The following is a 26,432-nucleotide window of genomic DNA, read 5'->3' as shown; positions in this document are numbered from 1 at the left end:
CACATTGGCTGCCACATTTACTACATTCCAATGGCGCCTACACTTCAAAAGTACTTCATTGGCTGTAAGGTGCATTGGGACATCCTGAGGTTGTGAAAGGCATTATATAAATGCAAGATCTTTATTTTAAAAGCTTTTTTGACATATTACCAACAGAATCAGAACATTTAAGAGTCACAGGTTGAGATTATGAAAAAAACAGCAGCAAGTTTTGCAGTAAGTTACTGCCGTGACATCACAGTGCTTACAAATGGAGAGAAAGCTGCGCACTGCTCTTTTAAGGCTGCATTTATGCAACGAGTGGTACAGCCTGAATGGAATGCAGGGCTCAGCTGGGTACTGGAAGTGGAATGAGACTACCTGGAGGAGGCAGCATCACTGCTTCCTTTCAGAATCACTGAACACATGTGACTTCCACTCTTCACGCAGTTTCTCCGTTAGCATTCTTGATAAAAGGAAAACCAGTTGGCTCTGCACCAACACTAAAATGGTGTACGCTGAATGTACGGTAAAAAAGTTTGAGTTTCTTAGAGGGAATCTCACTCAATTGTCCCATTTAAAATCCAACTTTAACATGGTCTTTTTTATATCACACAAATTGAAGGGGAACATGGAGAAGGGAAGGGGGCATTCTTTTTATTGATTTACAGATTTCTCACTCAATTAGATATTTCAACTGGCACTGATTTGAAAGGTCTCTAAAGACACCCACCTCACACAGCTTCTGAGGCCGATCTTCTGTGAGATAACAAGCAGCCACTTAGCAACAGATACACAAGTTATCCATTCAAGGATCAAAATTGGTACGTGTGCTATGGGTGCTTTTGAATCTGCACTAATTGAAACAGCACTGCTCAATCAGCAGCCACGTAAAAAGGAAACTAAACAAAGTACTCTCCTACCCACTGGTATTTTCTTTCATGAAAAATATTGATTTCAATTGCATGAATTCCATTCTCAGGGCTGGGATCATTAATTCCTCACTCAGCCCAGATAGCAATATTCACTAAAGCGACAAGTATTAAAAACAGAAGTAAAACTTTGCTTAAAATTCCTTAGCTTAAAATAATTTGCTTTTAATACAGAGCACTGGTCTTCCCTTAAGAGTGGCAGTCACGTGTAATAGACTAGATAGGTGCAAATGTTATGACTAAGAAATGCAAAATATGTACAGCACGAGACTACAGAAAGGCAATGTTTAAGAATGTAAAGTAAAAATAAAGATTTTTAAATGGAGAAGTATTGTACTTCAAAATCAATCTGCAGGAACAGAAAACCAATAGTTTACTCATTAAACCAAGCAATGCAGTGATTAAGGTTTTGAACAGCCAACGAGGTAATTTTCATCAACAAGGAGGTTCCGTGGGCAACAATGGGGATGAGATGCCAACTCGAGTTCCAGTAATGGCAACTCATTCGTCTCTCGTAGCCGAGAGGTTGGGAGATAGTCACTCACACTCTTATTTTCAAGCATCAGACAAAAATGCAACTTTAACATGCTCAAATGTCAGACGGAAATTTGACAGGTCAGGAAAAGGTCACAACACAAGATAAACAGACAAGACAGACAATTGGTCTACCCAAGCTCCTTCAGATAGAAAATAATCTATAGTTACCGCATCCAATTTTACCTACTTGCTGAATTCCTTGGAATTAAATTGTAACACCCAGTTTTCAAACTAATATTCACTATTCCCAGAGGCCTCTGCTCTCTTCACACATCTCTCCTCTTGATATATACAGCCACCATATTTTCAATGTCAGCTTTTTTAAAAAATGCCAGCCTTCCTAGTTTATCTTTCTAGCTGTGCATCAATCCACTGTTAGAGAATTCATCTCTACAATATTATTCCTTTCCCTATTATCAGGGCCACCAGTACAATTTTTGAGTTTATTTATATCCAATTCTTCGAGCATCTCTCCGTGCCCGGACATACTTGGCAATGCTCAATTGCGAGTTTCCCCACACTTTCCGTTACCTTACTCCAGAAAGTTACAGATGGTTGCACACACCAAAGCATACTGTATTTACCCCCTTTACCACACACGGCTAACATGAGATAATGCTGCTGCTGTGTGTAGTTCCTGGTGAATAATTGTGAACTGATTAGCTTAAAAGTCTTAAAAACTGGTGTCCCAATGGTCCCTTTTTAAATGATTACAACTGTATCAGGCTCAGAATTATTTCTGTATCCAATAGATCCCCCAGTTCATCCCAGGATCTGAGATACCTATCCCAGAAGCTCCTTTAATGTGGCTGCATTCTGATTAATTTAAAAAAAAGGGATATTTCAAATTGGGCCATGTAACATATTTAATGAAATATTACAAGTTTTAAAAAAAGTGAATGCACTTCATTTCAAATCAGCAAAAAGACTATTGCAGGATGGAATAGTAACATGCACAATACATGGTCTTGTTGGTACTCTTAGTATTATGTATTATTGAAAAACAACATGACTCAACACCGCAATTAAAACATGCGGCGCAAATTATTTTTATTCCCTGTTTCTAGGGAAGGAATAACTTCGTCTTTGAATCACAAAGGGCTTCAACAGGTCAGCGATCTTACATTTCCGCCCCCTCTATTTTTAGACAGAAGTTACAATACAAGAGTGGGTGAAAATGCCATCTTTTCATGAACCCTGACAATGCAGAGAGTTTTCCTCTGTGTATATATTACACATTTTTTAAAACAGGTCATGTCAATCACTCGGCTATATTCCAAGATGTACCATTAAAAGGAGTCTGTAGGATTCGAATGCTGGAGAGTACTTTGTCAGTTTTTAAATTGCCTTTCTTCCATACAAATGTGCAACTTTCACGAAACAAAAAAACGTAACAAAGATATCAAAATACATGGATGAAAATAGTTTAGAAAATGTAAACCTCTTTACTACACAAGAAATCTCAATTTGATTCCTTAAAAAGAGGAAAAACTTACTCTCTTACACAGATGCTGCCTGACCTGCTAAGGATTTCCAGCACTTCAATTTTATTTCCGTGATTTTTAGTCCTTGATGATTCACAGTCCGGTTCTCTGCTGTTTGCAGCACAACTACACCCACTTAATTCAGCAAAGACTTGTCCAGATAGCTGCAAGCACATTGTATCAGAATGTTACTAAATGCTGATAATCGTTAGCGCAGCAACCTCTACATACAGTTTAGACTAACGATTTAAAATAGACCTTGTGGCCCATAGTCCTGAAATCAATGGTCTTTTGGGGCAACCCCCTCTATAGCCATTATTTCCAAATAGGCAATGTACAGCAGACAGTTCAAATCAAGGTCACTTCTAACATTATCTTTTGCTTTCCAATAGCTCGGCTACTGATTCTCTTCTCCCCATATAAATTAAAATAGAAGTTCCAGCATTTATCAAATGTACTGGAATGCGAGTTACTTTTTAAAGAGGGAAAGAGAGGCAGGGAGAGAAGAGTGGTCACAATTTATTTTAAAATTTGCCTGCGTTGTATTATCTTGTACTTTTTTCTGTCTCTTCTTTCAGGTTAAAATGACTCATTTAATAGATTTAAGGTGGAGATAGACAGATTTTTGAAAGATAAGGGAGTCAAGGGTTATGGGGAGCAGGCAGGGAAGTGGAACTGAGTCCATGATCAGATCAGTCATGATTTTATTGAATGGCGGAGCAGGCTTGAGGGGCCAAATGGCCTACTCCTGCTCCTATTTCTTATGTTAGTTACTCTTACTTTTAAAAATCAAGAATATCTCAGTCTCCAAATCTAATGAAAAGCAAAGTCCAAAACATGAATTTGTTCTTCTTTCTTCTTCATCACCATCAACAATTTAAAAAATGTCCAAAGCACTTCACAGACTGTGCTGAACAAGGAAAACAGAGATTACGAGGGTGAGTGACCAACAGCTTGGTCGAAGAGATGGATTGCGAGACAGTTTTAAAGAGAAAGAAGCGGAGGGCAGGAATTCGAGAGATAGAATAAAAGTGTCTGAAGGCTCTGGTATGGCAAAGGAATGGGGAGATACACAAGGCCAGAGGAATGGAGTGTTCAGGGAGTGTGCGGAAATAAGGAAAGGACTTGGATTTATATAGCACCTTTCACGACCACTGGACACCCCAAAGCACCTTACAGCCAATAAAGTAATTTTGAAGTCTAGTCACTTGTAATGTAGGAAACGCAGTAGCCAATTTGCACACAGCAAGCTCCCAGAAACAGCAATATGATAATGGCCAGATAATCTGTTTTTGTGATGTTGATTGAGGGATGAATATTGGCCAGGGCACCTGGGATAACTCGCTTGCTCTTCTTCGAAATAGTGCCATGGGATCTTTTACGTGCACCGAGCGCGGAAACGGGGCCTCGATTTAACGTCAAATCTGAAAGAAGGCACCTCAAACAGTGCAGCACTCCCTCAGCATTGCAGCGTTAGCTCAGACTTTTAAGCTTAAGGCTCTGGAGTGGGACTTGAACCCACAATCTTCTGACTTAGAGTGGAATAATTGGCAAAGTGAGGCAGTTGATGGCTTTGTTCTTTTCAATGTTGAGAGAGAGAGAGAGAGAGAGAGAGAGAGAGAGAGAGAGAGAGAGATAGAGAGAGAGAGAGAGAGAGAGAGATAGAGAGAGAGAGAGAGGTGGAGATGATACCGTTGAAGGGGTATATATGGAGTCAGAAGAGGAAGGGGCCAAATATTGATCTTTGGGGGGCTCCAATTGGGAAAAGAAACCATTGCTCGAGATGTCCTGTTTGTTTGAATAGGTAGAAATGGAACCATGCAAGAGCAGTCCCACTGCAGATAAGTTGAAGAACCACAGGGAGGGATAAAGTGCCCCGGACACATTCACAGAGGGTACGGCCAATTCAGCATTAAAAAAAAAATCAAAGGTGGACTGGAGGATTCAAACGGAGTTATAGAGAAATAGCTATGGAAATGAGAGGCTACGAGAAAGGGATGGATAGTGATGAGGGTAGATGGGTTTTGACGGGGTGCGGGACAATGCCGGGGAAGAGGGAACCAGCCAGCATAGGAACCAGAAAGGGAAGTTGTGTCGTGAGACATTGAATGGGATGGAGATCAAGGGAGCAGGAATTGTTTCTCCGAGATCAGATGAGTTTCTGGAGGCTGGGGAAGTTCTGTGAAGGGGGAAAGCTGCAGCGAGATCGTCGTTCACGACTAAAATGGGCGTTATATTGGGGCCAAGGAGAAGGGGGAAGATAGAGCGGGGGCAGGTGGGGAAGGAGGAAATGTAACTATCAAACTCCATAATGAAAGCTCACACCACTGCAGATGATTAGGATCATCAACTTCCGTGCCAAGATGTTTTCCCCTCTATCCATGCTCTCTTCTCTTCCTTTCTCTCCTGCAGTCAGTCCTTGATGGACTATAAGCTCCATGGATGCTGGTTACCTCCGGCACAGTCCCCACCCCTTACACCATTTCTGATTATCCCGTGCACCAATATTGGACAAACTGAGCTAACCATTTTCCCTTACCATAGGCATCAATTACAAAGGTGCTGCTTAAACCATATTCAGCACGACGGCTATTCTGGGCAATTCAAGTAGCTGTTCGCACCCTGTTAAAATGCAATTGCCTGTCATTAAGTCCCAACACCCTGTGACCGAGATCTCCTGCCACTAAGAGTCCTGCTTGCCACCTTGCTGAGCTGGACAGATTTTAAAATTAAAACGAGTCTGATCAAGTGACATTAATTGTGTATGGAGAAGCAGTTATTCTGTTGAATAAACTATTTGCGACCAACATGCAAGAATTCTTGAAAGACAATTTCAATAGAAATGGGAGGTTATTGGGAATAAGACAACTAGTGTTACCATTTGCTGCAGATTCAGGGTCCGTCTAACTCACCCTCCTACAGGCACCTTCCGGCCACTCCCATCACAGTCTGACCACCTATGAAACGGTTCCAGTGCTCAACAAGATATCCTGATGTCTTGCATATTCTTCCAGAATTATCGCGAATTATTTTACCTGCCCACAACTTCACATCATAATTTATTTGTTGTACCAGCCACTTCGTATAGCAGGCACAGTGCGGTGACACCAACACGCCAGGTATAGGTGGCGTAGATTGTACCTTGTCCAAGCACCCAATATTTGTGAACATTGAAAGCAAATAGTGGCAGACTACTCAATCAGAGCCGAGCCTGACCTATTCAAACCACCTCACGAGTTAAAGAAACCACTTTCACCTATCCAAATTATTACAGACATTATTACATGTAGAAGTACACTCACCTAGGAGAGCAGGACAACAGGAACACAATCAAGAGATTCAGACAATGTTGGAAACATTCAGAAGCTTAGCTGGTTTCTAAATGTATTCTGAACAGAGACATTAGGTTACAAGTGGGGTCTGAAGTGGTCACCTTAAGGTTTCCGAAGCCTGTTGTTTACAGATCCAAACACACAAGTGAGTTACAGAGCACATAAAAATAGTATAACTGCCTTTGAGAGAATGTTAGAGCCAGAGCAAGTACACACAAAGCATAATTACGATTTACAGCAGAATCCACTGAGATAAGGAAGGAGACCCCATGAGTCAAGATGACAAAGGATGAAGCAAATGAGAAGTCAAATTCACCTGCTCAGGGACTGGATAAATAATACTCTGCAACTGGAACAACTTGAGCTGCACACATCCCCTTCTTTTCCTCAACCTTTCACAAGCAGTTGATTATTTGCATAGCTTCTTAATCATTTGGTTACTAAAAATTCTAACTTGCTTTTCAAAATTTGTGACAAAACAGCCAATCCAAACAACTTGCATTTATATAATGCTTTTCGTGGTGAACAATGTCCCAAGGTACTTCATTGAGGAGAAAACGAGACACAGACCATCAGTAAAGGAGTTAGGAGAGGTGACCAGGGCATGTCTGACTAGAACTTGTTCAAAGCCAGGGAGAGGAAGCACAAGACAGCTGAAAACTCTGCACCCCTGAAGGGGATTGGAGGCCAAAGCTGAATGAACAAAGGGTTTGAGACAGGGCACAGGGGTGAAGGTGATGACAGAGATAGAGCGAGGTGATGCCATAAAGAGATTTGTAGATGAGGAATTTGAAATTGATTGCATTACAAACATTTTCTTTTCCCAAAAATTTTTATTATATCTCACCCTGAACCACAGAGAGCAGGACAAATCAATTCATTCAATAGCTTTCACATAATTTTTGAGATAATGAAAATTCCGTTTTCTTTAAAAATCAAACCACTGAATTGAAGACCTCAGCACAAATATACACCAAACATTTTAAGATGCGTAAAATCAGACGGGCAGTAATCACGGTTAAGTTAAACAAACCCAAGAGATATTTTATTTAAAAACACTGTACTTGTACATCACTCCACACCATAACCTCTGATATAAGCAGCACTAATTTGAACTCCATCTTGAATAATGAAGGTACATTACGCACGGTGCTGAGCATCAATATTGCAACGCACTGCGAGTGGCCAGGCATGGGCTCATATGTACCGTTGCCCTCCTGAACGGTCACACTGAGGAAGGAACCTATCGATAGCGGAAGATTTATCCTGGGTCAGTCTTGTGCACTCTCTAGCAACCATTTACAAAGAGACACTGGCAGAGGCTTCTGAACAGGCTGTCTGCTTACATACTCAGCTGGGTACAGTGCAAAGCAGATATACTAAAAATGAAACTGCATTGAAAGTCATCCAAAGCATATCTTTGGATTAGACTGAACAGCATCTGAAGACAGCGTTAAATAGTTGATCCCACATATTTCAAGAGAAGCAATGGAACGACAGCGGTCTATTTAAAAAAATGAAATTTGATGACTTGCTGCATACCATTTTTAAAGTACAGTTCAATTATACAAGTAGTCACATCGTCTCTTTCAGCCTTACATTACTTTGGTCAGGACACACACAACTCCCCGTTATTCTTCAAATAGCGATGAAAGATTCCATTGCACTAAGGGAACTCTGTTCAGCGGCAAGAATAAATGAAGACCTTTGCGGAGGAAAAAATGACACCTGGGAGTAACTGTATGGAATACGGTGCAAGCCGTACAACACATGCCTCAATCCAGCATATTCAGTCCCTTCCCCTTCATCCTGTTCAACACCCAATATCTAAGCATAACCATTTCCATTGGTCTAGGGGGAAGTCAGCCCTCAGCTACCACTTCAAGAGTAAAACGCTCTCTAAACAATTATTTCTCATCAATATACATACACAAGCGGAAAAAAGCATCCAGCCACCACAGGTTCCCACATCCCCCTCCCAAAAAAGCATTCATGAATGCAATGGATTTTCTTTTGTCCCCTTACCCCATCTCCCCTGAAGAAAATGGTTCACACCAAGTATAATTTCAGAGGACACAGCCATTTTGTTCTTTACCTTTGTGTGCTAGCTTCAACACGGTCACAGGAGACTGTCACCATTCAGCTCGACACACACTTTATGCAAAAATTACTGGACAGCTAACTGAAGTAGAAGTCATCGCCATTCTCCCCATCCTCACACAGCTGCATAGAGGCCAATTGTGGAGCCTTACTACCACCCTGACTGTAATTAGTTAATTCAGAAGAGGCCAGGACTGGAACCTAGACTCTTCCTGGCTCAGTAGTATACCAAGTGGTGTAGTTACCCACCAATACACATGGGGACACAGGAGGGCTTAACACAATCAACTTCCAACATACGCACGCTCTCCTCCCCATGCCATTTTATTCTGCACCACCCAATTTCTGAAATTTTTTTTAAGACCAACCTGGCAGGAACAAATAGTTTGCTGGTGTTTCACAGCTTGTGGTCAAATCTTGTACCAAGTAAACAATACCCCCAGTTCTTACCCATGCCTTTTAGCAGAGGTAAAAGCATGACATTATAAATCTGTTCCACCTACTCTAAAGACTCACGATTTAAGTGACAATCATCCTTATTTAACAGTGGTAAAATTAAATAAAACTAAATTCTAAAATAACCTTAACACCAAAGCATTTCACATTGCAATTAATTACTTTGCAGTGTAGTCACAAGTTGCTGTTTGTACAAATATAGCTGCCTTTTTTAACACAGGAAGATCCCAAATGAGATGAATACTCAATTAATCCATTTTAGCTGTGCTGAGGGGGCAGATTATTGGCCAGGACAGACAGCTATTCTTCAAATACTGAAGTGGGATTTTTCATGCCTACCGAACAGACCTCAGCTAAATTTCTCACGTGAAGGATAGCACCTCCAACATTAACTCCCTCAGTACTGCTCTGAAGTGTTAACTAGAATATAGACTCAAGGCCTTGTGTGGTACTTGAACCGACTAACTTCTGACTCCTATACAAGTGTGTGATCCACTGGGCCACGCTGACCACTACTTTTTTTTAATGATTTTACCGAGCTGAAGGAAGTTGGCAGGGATTTGTTGGCCCATACCCTTAAAAAAAATTATCGAGCGCCGTCTTTTTGACCCCCATCTTGACTGCTACAAGGCAAGATTGAACAAGTAAAACCCTACATGAAACACCAACCAATGTTTTCAAACGTATTACGCCGGTTGTAAACCAAGCTTTACTCCTTTTACTTGTCTGCTACATGAAAAAAAACTTAATCGTTCCAGAAATGCTGTGCTGTGGCCACACAACCTGCAGTTTCTTGCTATCTTCAAAGGAATACCTCGGGCATTAAAAATAAAACAGTGCAAATATTGTTTTGTCGCCTTCAGACGACTGCCTGGCCATTAAAAGCCCAGTGCTGACGAGCACCAATCCTGCAGGGCAGCGTGTGAGGATCCAGGGACTGCTTTTCGATTAGTAACGCGCGATGACGACTTGTATATTCGCTGTAAAAGCGCAGCTTTGACTCCAGCAAATGCAGCAACCCCAGCACGTGTTTAAACCCCCCTCAAACCGAGCACAGAGCCAGTCAAGTGTGAAAGTCACGGTCAAAAGCGCTTCACAAACTGCCCTGCGACAATTACAACCCGCATTTAAAAATATTTATATACACATAAAGAGAAATGTAGAGATTATGGACGGTGCCAGCGCGCCATGCGATGCGGTATCTGACAATGCACCAATTCTGACCTGACTTCCTTCGCTGGGGCGACGGATACTTTAGTAGCAGCTTCTTCGCAGCGCTTTCAGTCCCTCCCTCTCCCTTCGCGTCGCTTTACCGGCAGCGCGCCTGACCAATTGCACACCGCGGCCGCCTCAGCCTCCGCCCACTTGGAAGGCCTGGCGGCAGGCCGGGCCAATCGGCGCGGGGCGTGGGGGCGGGCTTGGCTCGCCGGGAGAGCAGCCTCGAGCTGGGCTACATGTATCCATTGCCAGTGTGACATTGTGCAACATTCCGCTACTGCCCGGCGGTAGCAACACCTTGCAACCTGCTGGCGACCGCATCCCTCCCCAAACACACACACACAGCACAACATAGGTTGTCTTTAAAGAAAAAAGGAAGCAAAATCAGCAGTACCTGAACGGAACAAACGTGGAGCCACTGAGCACTGCAGATCTGTGTCACAACATGGACTCGGGTGTTGAGCAGCATTGCACATCCGGGCAAGCCAGCAGTAAACAGCAATGAATGATGGGCTGACATGTCTGGTGAATGGACACGCGTGCGTCTTGAGAAAGCACTGATCCTGCTGGCGAGACGCACGTTTCGTTGCCACAACGCCGTTCAATATTATATGTGAAATAATTTGGAAGTCGGATGGGTGGGGTGGGGTGAAGCGGGGATTATAAAGTCATCAGTTCAAGTGCTGCTATCTGGGCAAAAAAAAATGTTTGCAAACTTGTTTAGAGACAAAGTTTAAAGATGTAACTAGGTGTATCAGACCACGTCACTTCAATGTACATCAACCTGAAGAAATATTGCACAACTTTCCCCCCCCCCCCCCCGTTTGTGAAATAATTCTCATTATTTTAGTTCTTTAAAATGTACTTGCTGCCTTTGTAGAAAGTGTCTGGACAACATTTTCCTATTTGAGAAAGGAGAGCGTCATTTGAATTATTTCGTATGCAAGAGACAGTGTTTTAATGAGATTTACGCCATGTTTGTTAATCCTTTTCAAACCCCTCCATGGCCTCACCACTTTCTATCTGTAACCTCCTCCAGTCTTACAACCTTCTAAGATCTCTGCACGAATCCAATACTGGCCTCTCGCGCGTTCCTGATTTTTATAGCTCCACCATTAGTGGCAGTGCCTTCAAAATCCTAGGCCCTAAGCACTGGAATTCTCTCCTAGAGAGACTATGAAAGTAAACTAGCACAAAATATAAAAACAGATAGCAAGAGTTTCTTTTGGTATATAAAAAGGAAAAGAGTGCCTAAAGTAAATGCTGGTCCCTTAGAGGATGAGACTGGGGAATTAGTAATGGGGAACTTGGAGATGGCGGAAACTCTGAACAAATAATTTGTATCAGTCTTTACTGTCATGTATTCAACTGTCATTGTAATCCATGTATAAACTGACCGAAGTTGTACACCGTGAGAACACTGACCATTAGGTGGTGAACTTGTGGGAGACACTCCTAACCTGGACTTTCAGGCATAAAAAGGAATGCTCCACCCATCTTTTCCACTTCAGTGCTGGCGAATAAAGGTTACTGGTCAGAGAGTGACCTTCTCTCCAGTATGGGCCTCGTGTGCATTTATACTGTATAGTAAGGTCATATCATCGGCGACAAGAAACTGGGATTTAAACCACGCGAGCATGGCCACTAGCAGCACAGACGAGAGATACTGTGTTGGTGATGATTGGGACGATTTTATTGAGAGACTACAGCAAAGTTTCGACACTAAGGAATGGCTGGGACAGGATTCGGCCGACAAACGCGGGGCTCATTTCCTGACGGTTTGTGGATCCAGGACGTACTCCCTGATGAAGGACCTTCTAGCGCCAGAGAAGCCGGCGGACAAGACTTTTGAAGAACTCAGTAAGTTGATCGGGGAACACTTTAAACCGGCGAGCAGCATGCACATGGCAAGACACCGGTTTTACACGCACCGGCGGCGAGAAGGGCAAAGCGTTCCAGACTTCGTGGCAGACCTCCGGCGACTGGCGAGCCTATGTAAAGTCCCAGATGCATGCAGAGCAGAGATGCTGTGAGACTTTTTTTATTGAGGGCATCGGGCACGCTGGGGTTTTCAGGAAACTGATGAGATCAAACACTTGACCTTGGAAACGGCGGCTTTGATGGCCCAGACATTTATCTCAGGGGAGGAAGAGACCAGAATGATGTTTGACAAAAATCTTGGTTTAAATGCAACAAATGGATAGGGAGTCAACATTGTTAACGCGGCACACAGTTCTCCAGGCAGACAGGGGCAATCGGACATGCCCCAGCATGTAGTCAAACCCAAAGGGGGAATTCAACAGAGACAATGGCTAGCTGAACGACGATTCATGCTATCGCAAGGGACAATGCGGCCAGTAATGGGGCCATCAACATCTGTCAATGGTGCATTTAAGGACAGTTACAGAGACAGTCAGAGACGATCGACTGGTAATGGGGACCTTTTGTTTCCAACAACGGCTCATGTTGGAGGTGTGGAGGCAAACACACAGCCAGAGCTTGCAGATATCAGCAATATACCTGCAGAAATTGCAACGTCAGCGATCACTTGGCGCGTATGTGCAGGAAACCTGCAGCCAGGTTGATGTACGAGGAGGACGGGCCCGATGTAAGCACTACGAGGCCAAATGGCCACTGGGGGAAATCGCTGGAAGCTGAAGTTCAGCGAGTTCACGTGGAGCACAAATACAGTTCATACACCAGGACGCCACCAATAATGATGAAAGTGCTCCTCAATGGCATCCCAGTATCAATGGAGCTAGACACAGGGGCCAGCCAGTCCCTGATGAGTATCAAACAGTTCAACAAGTTGTGGGCGCCCAAGGCCAGGAGGCCAAAATTATTGCCGATTGACGCACAGCTATGGACATATACAAAGGAGATCATTCCAGTGCTAGGCAGCGCCACGGTAGTCGTGACCCACAAAGATTCGGACAACAGGTTACCACGCTGGATTGTCCCGGGGGACGGTCCCGCACTACTGGGGAGGAGATGGCTTGCTGTCAGGAACTGGAAATGGGGCGATGTCAATGCAATTTCTTCTGTGGAGCGAATATCATGCTCACAGGTCCTGGACAAATTTGACTCACTATTTCAACCCGGCATTGGCACTTTCATGGAGACCAAGGTAGTGATTCACATAAACCCGGACGCCAGGCCAGTACACCACAAGGCCAGAACGGTGCCGTACGTGATGCGGGAAAAGAGAGAAGGCGAATTGGACCGCCTGCTGAGGGAAGGCATCATCTCGCCAGTCGAATTCAGTAACTGGGCGAGCCCGATTGTGCCGGTGCTCAAGGTGGATGGATCGGTCAGGATATGTGGTAATTACAAGGCCACCATCAATCGGGTGTCACTCCAAGACCAGTACCCGCTACCGAGAGCGGAGGACCTCATTGCGACGCTATCCGGTTGCAAACCTTTTTCAAAATTGGACCTGACCTCAGCTTACATGACCCAGGAGCTGGCGAGTGAGTCGAAGAAGCTGACCACCATCACGACACACAAGGGGTTGTTTGACTACAACAGATGTCCGTTCGGGATTCACTCGACCGCCGTGATCTTTCAACGAAACATGGAATGTCTCCTCCAGTCGATTTCAAGGACGGTGGTTTTTCAAGACGACATCCTCATTACGGGTCGTGATACTGAAGAACACCTCCACAACCTGGAGGAGGTGCAATGCAGACTGGACCGGGTAGGGCTGCGACTGAAAAAGGCGAAGTATGTCTTCCTAGTTCCAGAGGTAGAATTCCTGGGGATGAGGGTAGCAGCAGACGGTATCAGACCTACTGCATCCAAAACAGAAGCGATCCAGAGAGCACCCAGACCCTGTAACACGATGGAGCTGTGTTCTTTCTTGGGGCTCCTGAACTATTTTGGTAACTTTCTTCCCAAATTGAGCATGCTGTTAGAGCCGCTACACGTGCTCCTACGCAAAGATCGCGAATGGGTCTGGGGGGACAGCCAGGAAAGGGCTTTTGATAGAGCACGCAATTTGTTATGTTCCAACAATGTGTTAACGCTTATATGACCCATGTAAGAAACTTGTTTTAACGTGCGATGCGTCATCCTATGGGATCGGGTGTGTGTTGCAGCATGTTAATGCCAAGGGTCAGTTACAGCCGGTAGATTATGCCTCCAGAAGTCTGTCCCAGGCAGAAAGGGGCTACGGGATGGTAGAAAAGGAAGCGCTTGCATGTGTATATGCAGTAAAAAAAAATGCACCAGTACCTGTTTGGCAAGAAATTTGAGCTGGAGACAGATCACAAACCCCTAACTTCCCTTTTGGCCGACAACAAGGCCATAAATGCAAATGCGACGGCCTGTATACAGAGGTGGGCACTCACATTGGCCGCCTATGACACTACTATTCGGCACTGAAAACTGCGCCGATGCACTCAGCAGGCTCCCACTAGCCACCACCGAAGGGGCAACCAAGCATGCTGTTGAGATGGTCATGGCTGTTGAAGCTTTCGAAAGCGAAGGCTCACCTGTGACAGCCCGTCAGATCAAAGTCTGGACAAATAGAGACCCGCTATTTTCTTTAGTCAAGAATTATGTCCTGAATGGAGACTGAGCATCCACGTACGGGGCATGCCCTGAGGAATTTAAACCATTTCACAGGTGCAAGGATGAGCTCTCGATTCAGGCCGATTGCCTACTTTGGGGAAACCGAGTAGTTATGCCCCAGATGGACAGAGAGGCGTTCATCCGAAAACTCCAAAATGAGCACCCGGTCATTGTCATGATGAAGGCAATTGCCAGGTCACACGTTTGGTGGCCAGGTATAGATGCAGACCTGGAACTTTGTGTTCAAAGGTGCAACACGTGTGCCCAGCTGGGCAATGCGCCCAGGGAAGCCCCCCTTAGCCCTTGGTCCTGGCCCGCCAAGCCATGGTCACGCATCCATGTGGACAACGCAGGTCCTTTCATGGGAAAAATGTTTTTGGTTGTAGTTGACACCTACTCCAAATGGATTGAGTGTGACATTCTCAATTCAAGCACATCCTCTGCCACGGTAGAAAGTCTACAGACAATGTTCGCCGCCCATGGTCTACCGGACGTCTTGCTCAGCGACATTGACCCGTGCTTTACAAGCATTGAGTTCCAGGACTTCATGGCAGGAAATGGTATCAACCATGTCAAAATGGCACCGTTCAAGCCGGCCTCAAACGGCCAGGCAGAACGAGCAGTGCAGATAATCAAACAGGGGATGCTCAGAATCCAAGGGGGTTCCCTACAAAGCCACTTATCACGCCTCCTGTTGGCCAATAGATCCCGACCACACTCGCTCACAGGGGTTCCACCCGCAGAGCTGCTAATGAAAAGGACGCTCAAAACCAGGTTATCCCTTATACACCCCACCGTGAAAGAAACTGTTGAGAGCAGGCGCCGGTCACAATGTGACTACTATGACGGGAATGCGAGGAAGCGATGTATTGATGTCAATGACCCTGTCTTTGTCCTCAACTACGCTGCAGGGCCCAAATGGCTCGCAGGCACTGTGATTGCCAAAGAGGGGAATAGGATTCTGGTAGTTAAACTTACCACTGGACAAACCTGCCGCAAACACGTGGATCAAACAAAAAGGAGGTTCAGCAACCCCATAGAAGAAGCAGAGGAAGAACACGATGTAGAGTTCACTCCACCACAGGTGACCGAACACCAGAAACCAAGTGGAGGAGAGCCCAGTCACTGTGGGCAGTCTGGACAGGCCTGAGGCACCGCAAACAGCAGACACTCAGGCCAGCGCCCAAGAACCGGAGCCCCAACTCAGGCGCTCTACAAGGGAGCATAAACCACCAGAGACACTTAACCTGTGATCCCAATAAGACTTTGTGGGGGGGGGGGGGGAGGTGATGTCATGTATTCAACTGTCATTGTAATCCATGTATAAACTGACCTAAGTTGTACACCATTAGTTGATGAACTTGTGGGAGACACTCCTAATCTGGACTTTCAGGTATAAAAGGGGAAGCTCCACCCATCTTCTCCACTTCAGTACTGGCGAATAAAGGTTACTGGTCAGAGAGTGACCTTCTCTCTAGTATGGGCCTCGTGTGCATTTGTACTGTATAGTAAGGACATATCATTTATGGTAGAGGACACTAACAATATTCCAACAGTGGATAGCCAAGGGGCTATGGTGGGGGAGGAACTTAACGCAATCACTAAGGAGGTGATACTCAGTAAGATAATGGGACTAAAGGCAGATAAATGCCCTGCATCTGATGGTTTGCATCCTAGGGTCTTAAGAGAAGTAGAGGCAGGGATTGTGGATGCATTGGTTGTAATTTACAAAAATTCCCTGGATTCTGGGAAGGTCCTAGCAGATTGGAAAACTGCAAATGTAACGCCCCTATTTAAAAAAGGAGGCAGACAAAAAGCAGGAAACTATAGACCAGTTAGCCTAACATCTGTGATTGGGAAAATGTTGGAGTCCATTCTTAAAGATGCAGTAGCAGGACATTTGGAAAAGCAAAATTCGGTCAGGCAGAGTCAGCATGGATTTATGAAGGGGAAGTCATGTTTGACAAATTTGCTGGAATTCTTTGAGGATGTAACAAACAGGGTGGATAAAGGGGAACCAGTGGATGTGGTGTATTTGGACTTCCAGAAGGCATTTGACAAGGTGCCACATAAAAGGTTACTGCACAAGATAAAAGTTCGCGGGGTTGGGGGTAATATGTTAGCATGGATAGAGGATTGGCTAACTAACAAAAAACAGAGAGTCAGGATAAATGGTTCATTCGCTGGTTGGCAACCAGTAACTAGTGGAGTGCCGCAGGAATCAGTGCTGGGATCCCAACTATTTACAATCTATATTAGCGACTTGGAAGAAGAGACTGAGTGTAACGTAGCCAAGTTTACTGATGATACAAAGATGGGAGGAAAAGCAATGTGTGAGGAGGACACAAAAAATCTCCAAAAGGACATAGACAGGCTAAGTGAGTGCGCAAAAATTTGGCAGATGGAGTATAATGTTGGAAAGTTTGAGGTCATGCACTTTGGCAGAAAAAAATCAAAGAGAAAATTATTATTTAAATGGAGGAAGACTGAAAAGTGCCACAGTACAACGGGACCTGGGGGTACTTGTGCATGAAAGACAAAAGGTTAGTATGCAGATACAGCAAGTGATCAGGAAGGCCAATGGTATCTTGGCCTTTATTGCAAAGGGGATGGAGTATAAAAGCAGGGAAGTCTTGCTCCAGCTATATAAAGTATTGGTGAGGCCACACCTGGAATACTGCGTGCAGTTTGGTTGCCATATTTACAAAAGGATATACTTGCTTTGGAGGCAGTTCAGAGAAGGTTCACTAAGTTGATTCCGGGGATGAGGGGGTTGACTTATGAGGAAAAGTTGAATAGGTTGGGCCTCTACTCATTGGATTTCAGAAGAATGGGAGGTGATCTCATCGAAACCTATGATTATGAGGGGGCTTGACAAGGTGGATGCAGAGAGGATGTTTCCACTGATGGGGAAGACTAGAACTAGAGGGCATGATCTTAGAATAAGGGGCTGCCCATTTAAAACTGAGATGAGGAGAAATTTCTTCTCTGAGGGTTGTAAATCTGTGGAATTCGCTGCCTCAGAGAGCTGTGGAAGCTGGGACATTGAATAAATTTAAAACAGAAATAGACAGTTTCTTAAACGATAAGGGGATAAGAGGTTATGGGGAGCGGGCAGGGAAGTGGAGCTGAGTCCATGATCAGATCAGCCATGATATTGAATGGCTGAGTAGGCTCGAGGGGCCATGTGGCCTACTCCTGCTCCTATTTCTTATGTTCTTATGTTCCACCTCAGTTCTTTAAAACCTACCTTTTTGACCAAGCTTTTGGGAACCTGTCCTAATATCTCCATAGGTGGCTATGTGTCACCTTTTGCTTGATAACACTCCTGTGAAGCGTCTTGGGACAATTTTACTACATTAAAGGCGTTTATTAAATGCAAGTTGCTGTTGTTGAAACAAAAAATAGTTTGATGAGTTTCAGTGAATCTTTGAGATTTTTCATGGACAGTCTTCGGTCTGCAGCACAGTGATGTTTCTCTGCTAACAAAGCCTGTGACTTCAAAGTCACTGCTCTAAATCCATCTAATTACAGTGCTGGGCTCAGATAGACAACATTGTTATATAACTGCTTATACATTTCAGGTTCCAGATCAATGATTTAAACATCATTTTGGAATCTTAATGCAACATCTCGCAGTTTGAGGGTTATGCATACAAAATCATTCCGCAAAGCCAGATAGGTTAGATACCAGGAAGTATTTACATACTTTGCATCCAATTTCCACCCTTCCCTCACCTTCACATGGTCCATCTCCAACTCTTCCTGCCCTTCCTCGACTTCTCTGTCTTCATTTCTGGGGATTGTCTATTGACTAACATTCACTATAAGCCCACAGCTACCTGGACTACACTTCCTCCCACCCTGCATCCTGGAAGGACTCCATTCCATTCTCCCAGTTTCTCCATCTCTGTCGCATCTGCTCTGACGATGCCACCTTCCACACTGATATGTCATCCTTTTTCCTCAACCGAGGATTCCCCTCCACCGTGGTTAACATGACCCTCGACTGTGTTCGTTCTATTTCCCACACTTCTGCTCTCACCCCTTTCCTTACCTCCCAGAACCACGACAGGGTTCCCCTTGTCCTCACCTTTCACCCCACCAGCCTCCACGTTCAACAGATCATCCTCCGCCATCTCCAGCGTGACCCCAGCACCAATCACATCTTCCCCTCCCCTCCCGGCATTCCGAAGGGATCGCTCCATCTACGACACCCTGGTCCACTCTGCAATCACTTCCAGCACCCCTCACCTTCCCACGGCACCTTCCCGTACAAGCGCAGGAGATGCAGCACCTTCCTTTTACCTCCTCCCTTCCCACTGTCCAGGGCCCCAAACATTCCTTCCGGGTGAAGCAGCGATTTACTTGTACTTACATAAGAACATAAAAAATAAGAGTAGGCCATTTGGACCCTCGAACCTGCTCCACTATTCAGTAAGATCATGGCTGATCTGATCATGGACTCAGCTCCACTTCCCTGCCCGCTCCCCATAACCATTTACTCCCTTATCGCTCAAAAATCTGTCTATCTCCGCCTTAAATATATTCAATGACCCAGTCCCCACAGCTTTCTGAGGCAGAGAACTCCATAGAATTACAACCCTCAGAGGAGAAATTTCTCCACATCTCAGTTTTAAATGGGCGGCCCCTTATTCAAAGACTATGTCTCCTAGTTTTAGTTTCCCTTATGAGTGGAAATATCCTCTCTGCATCCACCCTGTTGAGCCCCCTCATTGGCCCCTGAAATTCCACTCGGAGGCTTCCCCCGGGCAATTGTCTCTGACCTAAAACATTTCTACGAAAGTACCTGGGAGTCCCGGAGAAGCCTACCATTCCGGTGGGGAGGCCTTCTCTTCCCGCGCTGCTAAGCACGCTCCCGTCCTCCAGGTTCCCACGTAGAAGGTGCAGTCATGTGTGACTGCTCAACCAATCAGGTACAGTATCCCACAGCTTTCTCATTAATAGCAATGGGAACTCCGTATCTACGAGTTCTCATTGCTATTAATGAGAAAAAAAACAAAGACACTAAATATATGTAATAAAAAATAAAAAACACACCTCACATAATTAAAATTAATTGAAATTAAAGTTAATAAATATCAGAGATGTTTTTTTTCCCCTGAGTTTTTAAAAAGTTCCGTAGAAACTTCGTACGGGCCCGGGGAGGCCGGGATTTCAGGGCCATTATCTTATAAGTTTCAATGAGATCACCTCTCATTCTTCTGAACTCCAATGTGTATGGGCCCAACCTACTCAACCTATCCTCATAAGTCAACCCCCTCATCTCCGGAATCAACCTAGTGAATCTTCTCTGAACAGCCTCCAATGCAAGTATATCCTTCCTTAAATACAGAGACCAAAACTGTTCACAGTACTCCAGGTGTGGCCTCACCAATACCCTGTCCAGTTGTAGCAGGACTTCTCTGTTTTTGTACTCTATCCCCCTTGCAATAAAGGCCAATGTTCCATTTGCCTTCCTGATTACTTGCTGTACCTGCATACTAACTTTTGTGTTTCATGCACAAGGACCCCCAGGTCTCTCTGTACTGCAACACTTTGCAATTTTTCTCCATTTAAATTATAATTTGCTTTTCTATTATTTCTGCTGAAGTGGATAACCTCAAATTTTCCTACATTATACTCCATCTGCCAAATTTTTGCCCATTCATTTAGCATGTCTATATCCCTTTGCAGATTTTTTGTGTCCTCCTCACAATTTGCTTTTCCACCCATCTTTGTATCATCAGCAAACTTGGCTACATTACATTCAGTCTCAAACAGAGTTAACGTCTCCTGCCTTCCATCCTATCACAGAGCTTCCCTTTTGTTCTTTCCTCCCCTCCCCCTTTCACTGCCCCTGCACTTCCTTAAGAATCTGTTTCATCTTGAACTTTTCCAGTTCTGACGAAGGGTCACAGACCTGAAACGTTAACTCTCTTTCTCTCCACAGATGCTGCCTGACCTGCTGAGATTTCCAGCATTTTCTGTTTTTATTTCAGTTTCCAGCATCCGCTGTATTTTACTTTTGTATTTTCAGGGAGTCATTGCCTTCCAGAATGTAGGCATAGATTGACTATAGTCCCTCAAAAAGGGGCTTGACAAGTTTTTGACAGAGGAGGGCATTTCAAGTTATAGAAGACCTGTTGTAACTGAGCTGGCTTTAAGAGAACTTATCGGCTACCACAGTCTCCTGGAGGCTTACTTGAATTATCTGGGAATAGTCAAATAGAAACTGCCCAGAATTATTCCTGCATGCCAGAGGTTTTTCTCTGTTTTCTTTGCCTATTTTAGTTGTGTGTCAATGGTGTAAATACATTGCTGTACCATACCTGGATCTGATGGGCTCATATTCTTTTCCTGCTCTTTTGATATGTTCTTATGTGACAGATGCACTAGACACAAGATATGTTAATATATACTTGTTGATCTCCTCTGCTTTGCACACGAGGCATCAATACTTAACATGTCTTATTTAGACACTATACAACAATGTGATGACATCACTCCCTAAATCATGGGACAAATAAACCCGTAACTAATATGTCATAGTAAGAAAAGAGTAACAAAATAAATTGTTGAATATTTATTACGACAAGAAGTGTTTTTTTTTGCTTCACATTACACAAACATAAGAGAAAAACACCACCCAAACGGTGTGTACAACTCACAACTAATGGTTACTGGCTGAACATTTCTGCAAAGTATTTCCACACTGACGGACACCATCAATCAAGCCTGCCTCACATCAGAAATAAGCATGTTACAGTATTACAGGCACTATAAAAATATAGTGTAACACATAAGGCAAAATATCAGGATGTTTCACTAAAAGAAGCAAGGAAATGAACGACAAGCCGGGAAGAAAGAGATTAGGAAGGGTGACTGAAAGCATGGTCAAAGAGAGGAGTGTCAAGAAGGTTCTTCAAGATGGAAAGAAAAGTGGAGGAGTTTAGAGTGGAAGTTCCAAAGAGTAGGACAAGGCAACTGAAAGCTCTGCTACCAATGGGCGGGGGCGGGGAGATGCACACGAGGCCACAGTCAGAGGAAGGGAGATTTGGGGAGAGGATATAGGGTTAGAGGAGACTGTAAAGATATGATGGAGCGAGGCTGGAGAGATTTATAGACCAGGGCGAGGATTTTAAGTTTAATATGTTGGGAGGTGGGGAACCTGTGTCGACCAGTGAGGACATGGTTGATGGGTGAGGAGCACTTTATGCAGAACAGGGTATGGGTGGCAGAATTTTGGACAAGTTGAAGTTTATGGAGTGTGAGGATGGGAGGTCAGCAAGGAGAGTTCTCATAGTCAAATCTGGAGGGGACAACAACAACAACTTGCATTTATAAAACGGCTTTAATGTAGTAAAACGTCCCAAGGTGCTTGACAAAGACAGGGATAAGATTTCTAGCAACTACAAGCTAGTAACCGAGGAGTTTAAGTACAAGCAGAAGTAGGTGATGTTGCGGAGATGAAAGTAAGCGGTCTTCATGATCGATAGGAGGTGAGGTTTGAAGCTCAGCTCTAGGTCCAACCATATGCCGAAATTATGAGTGGTCTGGTTCGGCCTGAGAGAGTGGCCAACCGGGAGGAGCAGAGTTTGTGGTAAAGGAGCAGAGTTTATGGTAAGTGCCACAATGGTTTCAATTGTCCCAATGCTAACCTGCAGAAAGTTGTGAGTCGTCCATAATTTGATGCAGGCAGCGGAAGGAGCGTGCGGCAAACCAGACTCCCCACCCATCCTTTCCTCCAACGACTGTCTGTCCCACCTGTGACAGAGACTGCAATTCCCATATTGGACTGTACAGTCACCTGAGAACTCACTTTTGGAGTGGAAGCAAGTCTTCCTCGATTTCGAGGAACTGCCTATGATGATGATGTTGGATAAGCAGTCTGACAGCATGGAGGCAGTCAAAGTGTGCAGAGAAGTGGTGGAAAGGTAGAACTGGGTCTATAGGTTATGTTGCCGAGTTGCAGCACGTAGATAAGAAAGACGAGAAAGCCAAAGATTGATCCCTAAGGGAGTCCGGAGGCGACAGTACATGGGAGGGAAGCAAAGCAAATGCTGGAGATGCACTGCTGCATTCAGATCAATAGGAGTCAAATCTTGCAAGGCCAGTCCAACAGAAATGGACAATAAAGGAGGTATTGGAGGGGGATGGTATGGTCAGCTATATAGAATTGTATGGAGAGGATGAGGAGAGTTAATGCACCTATCCAATGGTCACAGATTATGTCATTCATGACACTGGCTAAGACTGTTTTAGTACAAAGAAGGTGGAAGCCATACTGGCAGGATTCAACAAGAGAATTACAGGCGAGATGAAAAATGGACCTGGGAGGCAACAATAATTTTGTGAATCTTTGGGAGACTGGAAATAGGGCAGTGGTTGGAGCGAATGGATGCATCAAGAATTTTTTTTTGGAGAAGGGGGTAATGACAATGGTACTGAAGGGGATAGAGAGATGGTAATTGTTATGTATGTAAACCTGTAATTACCATGTCTAACCACCAGAGGGCTTATCCCCTGGAGTCCCAAGGGATCCCACAATCCTTTAGGAGCACCTGTATATAAGGAGGCCTCACAGGCTGGAGAGGCATTCTGAGATCTGTAATAAAGGACTACGGTCACACTCACACTGAGCTTGCAGTACCTAGTCTGACTCTTTATCCAAGATTTAACAGTAATGAAGGAGATTGGTGATGTCCGCTTGCATTGGTATCAAAAAGAGGAGTTGAGTCGGAGTAATATGGGGAGAGGATCAAGGGAGCAGGTTGGAGGTCTCGAGGACAAGATGAGTTTGGAGAGCACAGGGGGAAGATGGGAGAGGAAATACAGAAAGAGTTTGGGGTCAGGGCTGGGGGGGAGGGGGTGGTGAGAAGAGGTAGCAGAGGCATCTGTGTAGATAACTCAATCTTAAAGATGAGGATATCTAAGAATTCCTTTGGTGTTTGAGGTGAGACTGAAGGGGTGGAGGATGTCAAGGCCTTGGAGAGGGTGCAGAGGAGATGTACTATTATACCAGGGATGAGAGACTTCAGTTATGTGGAGGGACTCGAGAAGTCGGTACTGTTCTCCTTGGAGCAGAGAATGATAAGAGGAAATTGAATTGAGGTGTTCAAAATGGTTTTGATGGAGTAAATAAGATGAATCGGTTTTCGCTGGCAACAGGGTCGGTAACCAGAAGACACAGACTGAGGATGACTGGCAAAATTATGCAACGAGTTATGATCTGGAATGCACTGCCTAAAAGGGTGGTGGGAGCAGATTCAAGAGTAATGTTCAAAAGGGGCTTGAATATTTGAAAAGGAAAGATTTACAGGGCAATGGGGAAAAAGCAGGGGAGTGGGACTAATTGGATAGCTCTATCAAAGAGCCAGCACAGGCACAATGGGCGGAATGGCCTCCTTCTGTGCTGTTTGATTCTGGGAGGTGGGAGGTGGTGGGAGGTGGGAGGTGGGGTGGGGACAAGGTTGTCCTATCCATGATCTAAGTGTAATAGACACTCCTGGCTCAAGCCAACACAGTAAAGCTTGACATGGTCGAAACAGATCTCATTAATGCCTAAGCTACTTATCTGCAATGTACTCGCAAAGTTGCACCCCTCTGACTGGAGGGAGTGGAAAAGGAGACTGTCTCACCTGTCGCAGCACCAGTACAGTGATTAATTTAATTTCAAAGACAGAGATGAGAGAACAATTTAGCAGTTCGACAGAATTCATTCAAAATCAATTTTCAATTCTAAAATCGATAGCAAATAAAAATTTCCAGAGATCCACATGAATTAAAGAAAGCAAGTGCTCATATTAAAAACAAACAACTGGAAATAGATTTGGCAAAAAAATAAGGTAAACAAAGTGACTGCAGCACCACGACTTATTTGCTTTTCAGCGGATGGACTGAATTAGTTAGTAAAACAGAAAAAGCTGGAAAAACTCAGCATGTCAGGTAGCATCTGTGGAGAAACAGGTTTGCCAGTCGATATTTCAGGACTGGAGGGTCTTGTACCTGAAGCATTGACTCACTGATTTGTGTTTCCCCACGGATGTATTCCCAGCTTTTACTGTTTCTGTTTTCAGATTTCCCAGCACCTGCAATGTTTTGCTTTTTGCCTGGAGTGAATGAGTCATTTATTTGCATACTGGCCTCATGTGGTCAGGACCTCATTTAATTTGACATCCAGAGATTAAAAAGGTTGGAAGGGGGCCCAGCAGCCAGAACGTGAATCAGAAGAGGAAGATTTGGGGAACTTGTCAGTTCCTGCAGCACAACCACTTCTGTCACTTTTGGCCAGCAAGTCAGGCAACCTCACAAACTTGTTTCCACAACTTTCAGCCACTGTTTCTGTCCAAGCAGATTCATTTGGTTAGGAAAAATAAACAGAGTAAGGAGGAGTTAGAAAAAGATACCTGATCCTTTCCAAGGTCTTGCTATTGCGAGCACAGGTAAGCATTCTGATCAAAGCAAACTTATTCAGCTGGGCACAGCACTGGAGAGCCCAGCAAGTCACATGGGCGGAATCAGCCAATCGCAGTTCAGTTGTAAGGAACGGCACAGCGCGACAGCGCCACCTAGCTTGGAGATGCAGGAAGGAGGACTCAATGGCAGCTCAGTGCAACAAACAGCAACATTCAATCCAAGTGGGAACACTCAGGAGAGAGAGAGAGAAAGTGTTATGGAAAGTAAATGTTGTATTAACAGGAAGTGTATGCTGATGCAACTTTTAATATTGTGGATAATCACAATCATGTGTTTAGTCTTCAGGGGAGATTGAAATGAGTATTGCTTCAATGGCTGCAACACTTCATTGTAGCAAAACATGGCTGAGTCCTCCTATACTTCTGGAAAGAAATAGAAAAGACCTAGAATGCACTGCTCTCAAATCATCCTCAGCAATAGATAAAACGTCTTAAGACTATCTCCACATTCCCCATGTATTAGTTTGGTACTGTTTTGAAGAAGAACAGGGCAGTTATCCCCAGTGTTATCTCATCACTAAAAACAGATTATGTGGTCATTATCAGATTGCTGTTTGTGGGAGCTTGTTGTGCACAAATTGACTGCCGTGTTTCCTACATTACAACAGTGACCACTTCAAAAGTAGCTGTACAGTGCATTTGGACATCCAGTGGTCGTGAAAGGCGCTATGTAAATGCAAGTCTTTATAATAGAATTCGATATGTTAAATTTAAGGGTGACACTAGTTACTGCAGCCTGACAGAGTAGTTACGTCCCATTGCTACTATATTTGTGGGGAGATATAAGACGTTTTACCTGTTACTGAGGGTGATTTGTGCACCCCATCCCCCACCTTAAGCATTCATTCTCTCCACCACCGGCGTACCGTGGCTGCAGTGTGTACCATCTACAAGATGCACTGCAGCAACTCGCCAAGGCTTCTTCGACAGCACATCCCAAACCCACAACCTCTACCACCTAGAAGGACAAGGGCAGCAGGCACATGGGAACACCATCACTTCCATGTTTCCCTCCAAGTTACACACCATTCTGACTTGGAAATATATCGCCCTTCCTTCATCGTCGCTGGATGAAAATCCTGGAACTCCCTCCCTAACAGCACAGTGGATGAATCTTCACCACACAGACTGCGGCGATTCAAGAAGGAGCTCACTACCACCTTCTCTAGGACAATTAGCGATGGGCAACAAATGCTGGCCTTGCCAGCAACGCCCAAATCCTATGAATGAATATGTAAAAAAAAGAAATGCCATGGATCCATCTGCTACATTGGGTTTTATATCCAGTTATTGTGTTTCGACTAGACCAGATTACATCATCATTTGCCAATGCCTTGCTTACAT

The 26,432-nt window shown here is 44.4% G+C and overlaps 1 protein-coding gene across 6 annotated transcripts in view; it reads right to left on the bottom strand.

Moving 5' to 3' along the window:
• Positions 1-25,109, bottom strand: part of usp36 (ubiquitin specific peptidase 36) — a 94,388-nt gene extending 69,279 nt beyond the window's left edge. For 4 of the 6 annotated variants that reach the window (XR_011587312.1, XM_070857768.1, XM_070857772.1 and 1 more), the window contains exons 1-2: positions 10,045-10,118; positions 2,945-3,096 (exon numbers count right to left, since the gene is read on the bottom strand). The gene's annotated coding sequence lies outside the window, so the exon portion shown is untranslated. Of the gene's footprint in view, positions 1-2,944; positions 3,097-10,044; positions 10,119-25,019 lie in introns of those variants that run through there. The other 2 variants (XM_070857769.1, XM_070857770.1) reach the window with 2 other exon arrangements.
• Positions 25,110-26,432: the final 1,323 nt, after the last annotated feature.

This window comes from Pristiophorus japonicus, chromosome 16 (assembly GCF_044704955.1).
Source record: "Pristiophorus japonicus isolate sPriJap1 chromosome 16, sPriJap1.hap1, whole genome shotgun sequence".
Lineage (NCBI taxonomy): Eukaryota > Metazoa > Chordata > Chondrichthyes > Pristiophoridae > Pristiophorus > Pristiophorus japonicus.
The sequence above is the reverse complement of the archived record's forward strand: the minus strand, read 5'-3'. Positions and strand labels throughout refer to the sequence as shown.